Source organism: Psammomys obesus, unplaced genomic scaffold, assembly GCF_907164565.1.
Source record: "Psammomys obesus unplaced genomic scaffold, mPsaObe1.curated_primary_1811, whole genome shotgun sequence".
NCBI classification, from domain to species: domain Eukaryota; kingdom Metazoa; phylum Chordata; class Mammalia; order Rodentia; family Muridae; genus Psammomys; species Psammomys obesus.
The window spans coordinates 266,696-273,182 of NW_026591816.1; the positions used below are offsets into that span (position 1 = coordinate 266,696).

The 6,487-nt window shown below is 41.3% G+C and overlaps 1 pseudogene; it reads right to left on the bottom strand.

The window, feature by feature from the left end:
- Positions 1-1,601: 1,601 nt before the first annotated feature.
- On the bottom strand, positions 1,602-6,189 carry LOC129680377 (vomeronasal type-2 receptor 116-like; annotated as a pseudogene).
- Between the last annotated feature and the right edge of the window lie 298 nt (positions 6,190-6,487).

The window sequence follows — 6,487 nt, forward strand, 5'->3', positions numbered from 1 at the left end:
ATGTAGAGTGAAAATGGGGAAGTCCTGGGGAGGAGTATCTGAGGAACCAGAAGGGTCAGGGACATCAGAAGAACACAGAATCAATTGACCAGGCTCATGGGACCTCACAGAGATCAGGAAGCCTGTAGGTCTGACCTAGGTTCTCTCCATATATGCCATGGCTGTTGTTGTTCTTATAGAAATCCTAACAGTAGGAGCAGGGCCTGTCCCTGACTTTTGTGGCTACTTGTGGAACCCTTTTCCTTCTACTGGGTTGTCCTGTCCAGCCTTGATGTGATGGTGTGCGCCTGGTCTCATTGTGGCTTGTTAACCCATTTTTGGTTGATGTCCCTGGGAGGCCTGCTCTTTTCTGAGGGGAGGTGGAAACAGGATGGATCTGGGGCAGAGGGGAGGTGAGTGAGGAGAGAATGGGAGGAGTGGAAAGAGGGGAAGTGGCCAGGATGTAACTATGATAGAACAATACATACATACATACATACATACATACATACATACATACATACATACATAAAATGAAACTGGAAATAAATTACTAGACTTAATTTTCAATTTGTTTATGACATACTGTTAAATCATGAAGAACTGGATAATAATTTTTATATTTTTGTTTTGAAAGTGATGTAAATTGAAGGAATATACACTGACTTAACAAAAAGTAATGCATGGTGAAAAAGTTTTTAGTTAAAGGCTGTTTAGGGGCTGGAGAGATGGCTCAGAGGTTAAGAGCACTGGCTGTTCTTCCAAAGGTCCTGAGTTCAATTCCCAGCAACCACATGGTGGCTCCCAACCATCTATAATGAGATCTGGTGCCCTCTTCCAGGACTCAGGCACACATGCAGACAGAATCTATGTAAATAAATAATAACTAAATAAAGGCTGTTTAGATGTTAAGAGGCACACAGAAAGCAAGCACAGAGTCAGCTGATGTGTTCATATCTGGACATTAGATGTATGTCACCATAGTGAAAGCATTGTCTACACATAACTAATTACAAATTGGTTGTTCTGATTGGCATTTGACTTTGGTTTATAAAATGAGGTCAAAGGTTATTAATTTCCTATAATTCTCACTCAATAGCCTGCCATAGTATAATTTTGATAAAAAGATGTTGAAGTTAAAGAATTTTAATGTCTTCAGGATAAAATCACACCACAAATGAAAGTGTAAAAATTTAGTGCAGTATCTTCAGAAGCACACTGCAATATAGGTACATACTGATAGTATCAAAAACAAATTCATAAAATGTTTTAAAAACCTTAAGCTCCACTTAATGACTCTTGAATCTTTTTGTCACCAATGATTTATAAAGGAAAGGACTCACCTTCAAAATTAGATAAATATATGAATGATGAAAGTACAAGAAGGCACAAATTTAGACTTTATAAGCAAATTAAATCAATCTTAGAAAAATAATAGTACATACAAACGTTAGACACAAAATGTAACTAACATATATGCTAACATGAAAAACTGATGGTTGCAAAACAAAGAACTTAACTGGCTGATGAAACAATAGCCTGTGACATCATCAAATGACATGCCAGAATCTAATGTGTAACTGTTGGAACTATCAGAATCATCTTCATGTCTAATCCTTAATTTAAGAAGTATGCAAGCTAAGTTTTATGAAGGCTTTTTCTTCTAGAATGTGTTTAGCTCTGATATGATGAAGTGGGTTCTGATATGGTCTTAACAAAATGATGTGGTAATGGCAGGCAAAGATAAGGGCCAGGATCACTGCACTGGAAGCCAAGATAGAGAAGACTTCCATAACAACCATGACCTTCCTTTGACGCTATGGTAGACAGGGCAGAGGGTGACCCAGACACTGCAGAACACCAACATTCTGAAAGCCAGGAACTTGGCTTCATTGCATGTATCAGGCAGATTCCTGAACAAGAAAGCCACAGTGTAGCTCCCAAGGTTCGCAGGTTATCCTAGGAGACAGTGGAAGGCAATAGCTGAGTCTTCATTGTGCATAGTGATGATGGGTCTATGTTGGGACCGAGCATCTGTGACAATGAAAGGAAGAGTGGCTCCAAGCCATATTCTGGATACAGCAGGTTGGATAAGGATGCACAGGGGATTAGGAGCCTGTGAAATCAGCAGCCACCTTGTTCTTCTCACTGGGGCAGTGACAGTAGAAAAGGCCACAGTGAACGGAAGTACATGAGTTCTGCTGCAGGATACAGGTGGATGTATTTGGATGGCCAGTGAAGGTCAAGGGACAGAAGGAACACGGTGATAGGCAGGATTTAAGTGAGTGACCAGTTATTGGCTTTGACAATGGGAGTGTCTCTGTGCTTCACAAGAATCCCAAAGGGTGCAGAGAAGCCCAAGGACATGGGGGAAAGTGTTCTCCCCAAAGGAGCATCATGGGCCAGAAAGACGACAGTCTTTTGTAGGCAGTGGCTCTTCTCTAGGTTTGCATAGTGGCTTTCTGGACACTTCACGCATTGATCCGTATGTGCTGGAAAAGAATTCGATCATCAGTGTACAGATTTTTTACTTTATCTATTTTACCCTAAGATAAAGCTCTTGCACTGGAAGCTGACATGAATAATCTCATTTTATTTTATGGTGATGTAAATTAAACAGTCCAAATTTTTTCTACGTCGTTACTTAAATAATTTCTCTACATTTAGTGCCAGTTATGACTGGGTTTAAAGTCATCAGGGTACTGAACTAGATAGCATGAACACAATTTATCATTGATATTGTCTTCTTATTTAACATATAGCCATTCGTTGTTATGATATTATTTATTGCTTGTGTTTCATGTGTTGGATGTTTGGGCCACATGTAGGTCTGTGTACTTACTACCTGACAGAGAAGATTGATGGTCCACCAGAACGGGTGTCGTAGAAGGGTGTAAGCTTCCATGTACAGCATTTATGTGCCAGGCTTTTTGTTTTGCTTTTGCCTACATATTATTGTAAAAGCTACGTATTTATTCTCTCATACAATACCTCCCGGCTACAGTTTCCCTCCCTCCCCTCCTCCCAGTTGTGTCCTCACTACCTCCCTTCTACCCCACAGCCACCCCTTCTCTATCTCCCTTCAGGAAAGAGCCAGCCTCCCAGGGATACTCACTGAACACGGTATAGCAAGATGTAGTAAGACTAGGCACAAACCCTCACGTTAAGACTGGATGAGGCAATCCTGTAGGTGGAAAAGGGTCCCAAGAGTAGGCAAAATAGCCAGAGACACCCCTACTCCCACTGCTAGGAGCCCCACAAGAACACCAAGCTAAACAACCATGTATGTGTGTGTGTGTGTGTGTGTGTGTGTGTGTGTATTTGAAAAATTCCAGAAGTCGAGAACCTCATGCTCCGTACCTGATTTCCTTCTCCAATTCAGAACCACGTGGTCCCCAGCGGGATTGATAAATTGAATGTTCTTCAGAAGAAGAGTGAAGCTGGACACACACACACACACACACATACACACACACACACACACACACGCAGAGGGTCTAATGCAGACCCATGAAGGCTCTGTGATCACCTCTTCAGTTTCTGTAGACCCTAACTAGTTGATTCTGTTGTCCCATGGTGTTCTTGGCCCTGACAATCCTTCCTCCCCTTCTCCTGCAGGGTTCCCTGAGCTCTGCCTAATCTTTGGCTGTGGGTCTCTGCCTCTGCTCTGATCAGCTGCCAGAGGAAGCCATTCTGATGACAATTGGGCTAGGCACCAATCTATGAATATAACAGACTATCCTTAGGAACCATTTTGTTGCGTTTTTGTGTGTGTGTATGTTCATGGTGCTTGGTTCCACCCTAGGTCTCTGAGCTGCCCAGGCCCCTCTTGATCCTGACCATCCAGGCAGTGTCAGGCATGGGCTCCCTCTTGTGGCCTGAGCCTCGAGTTAGACCTCTCTCAAGTTCTGAGCCTCCATTGCCTCAGGACATCTTGTAGGCAGGACAGTTTGCAGATGAGAGGTTTTGTGGCAGAGATGGTGTACCAGCCCCGCCACTGGAAACCTTGCCTGCTTACAGAAGATGGCCAGTTCAGGCTCTGTGTCCTCCATTACTAGGTTTCCTCACTAGGGTCCTCACAGAGTCCACGGAGTGCCACTGCCCTGGGTTTCCATACCCTAACCCTCCAGTTCTGTCTCTCCCCATGTTCTGTCTCTCCATCCCTCTCCCCTAGCCCAGCCTTCCCCACCCCCTCCCCCACCTGCCCCATCCACTCACAGAATCTACTCCATTTCCCCTCCCCAGGGAATTCCATGCATCTTCTCCTAGAGCCCTCCATGAATCTCAGTCTCTCATAATACCTTATCCTTCAATTTATGCGTTTTATAGTTAGCAGTGCTTGTATTAATGTTTCTAAATTATTGACCTCTGGATATTGATTTTAAGGATTATATCACATTCTTTGAGGACTGAAAAACTACACCAATACACATTATATATATCAGAAATTTTTCAGAAATGATACAACTGCAGATTCAACTTCATTAAGAGTTATGCAAATATTTGTTTTAAACTCTTTTTTCTTAATGGAAGATTCTCCTAAGTTTATGACAGGCTCCGCTAAATGTGGATACTCAAGTCCATTGACTACTTTAAGTGTCTGAGCATCTGGACTGTATTTGACCATCCAATCTTGATGTACTGTTTGCGACACTGTATAGAACAAATCTACATTGTTTGTGGGGACAAATAAAGTGACAGGCTATTTAGTAATGGAATGTTGAAATTCCTAGGGCTGCAGAATGTACATTATGAAATAAACAACTTTCTGATCCGCTATGTTACAACAGCCATGCTGTCAATCACAAATTTAGAGTAGTGAAAGGTCAAAGCAATAGCTGAGTCCAAATGTGATTAGAATGTGTTTTTAAAACCATGAAAAGTTGTACTTAAAATAACATGTGTTCAGGTCCTTGAAGAAATTAAGCTTTCTACTCTGGTGTGGGAAAAGTGATTTTTAGTAGGTAGCAGTACCCACAGTGGATCAAGAACATAAAGCAAGTATGAATTTCAGTGTCAAGACTGTTATCTCTGGAATAAAATGAACTGTGACTTGTGGTTTACTAACAGCTGGAAGTGAGAGGCTTGTCTCTGCACTTCTCATACACTTAGAACAGGTGAGAATATTCTTCGTGTGACTGACCTCCACCTGTCTCATTGGAAATTTAATTCTCCAGCAATGAGTACAGTCATAGCAACAGACAGCCTCGCCCTCCTTGGGGGATTTCCTGGACCTGGGACCACAACTCTCACAGCATACAGACTGAGAAATCTGAGAAAAATGAAATGAATGGCAGCAATGTTCATGTTTTTGTGGAATCCCGCCCAAAATAGGGATTTTTAGAGTATTTTAGACTCTTATTAATTTGCACATTTTAGCATCTCTAAATGCAGATGGTCATTTTTGTATTAAATAGGTTGTGTCAGACAGTGCCCATGTGTCAAAAGCATGTTTACAAGGAAATGACTGTTGGAGAGTCATGGAAAGTTGACAAGATGAGGAAAGATAGGGAAATATGAGTCCTTGGTATCATGGTCAAGAAATCCTTGTTTTTGTCTCTGGACTTCTTAGCTGCTATGATCAATTGCTTTTCCTTCTATAGTAATGATTAATGTTATTAACTTGACAGGATCTAGAAACCTGGGGGGAAAAATCACTGAACACCAGTGTGAAGGGTTTTCTTGATTAGGTTACTTGAGATGGGAGACCATCCATAAAATAGAACAGCATCATTTCTTTGGCTGTTGCCAAAGACAGAATAAAAGGGATTAAAGTAGTGAGCAACTGCATTCAGGACTTTGCATCTAGATTGTGGATTTGGTGAGATCAATCTGCTAAGTCATATCTTCTCATCCGACTTATGATATGCTCATCAGAAGCCTAAAAGCAAGAAGCCAACTGACCAAGGACTGAAACTTTCTAACCTTGGCGAAATGTCTTTTGTCAGATGATTTGTAGCAACGATGGAAAGCATATTAAAAGCTACTCTATTTATGATGTGAAATAATGAATATCTAGAAAGAAATTGTAAAATAAAGCATTCTATTAGAATCAGTTCATAGGAAAATTCTTGTACAGGTAGTCATTATTTGAATCAGAATGGTCGTTGAGGGAACAACTAATGGACATTACAGACAGAAACATAATTTTGTTGTTTACTTACAGGACAAAGCATTGAGAGAAAAACAACTTACCTGTGTAAATCCCATCTCCGATTGTATCATGTGCTCGGATAAAGACAACTGTTTTATCTCAGAGGCGTGAAGAAAATGTTGCTACTTTTACACTTAACCTAAGACTATTTGAAAAATTCCAGAAGTTGAGAACCTCATGCTCCGTACCTGATTTCCTTCTCCAATTCAAAACCACATGGTCCCCAGCGGGATTGATAAATTGAATGTTCTTCAAAAGAAGAGTGAAGCTGGACAAGATTAGGATTCTATGAGAAATAGGCCCAGAGAGGTGCAACAGCACGGGAGTGTCTCTCGGTGACCGTCATCTGCGATG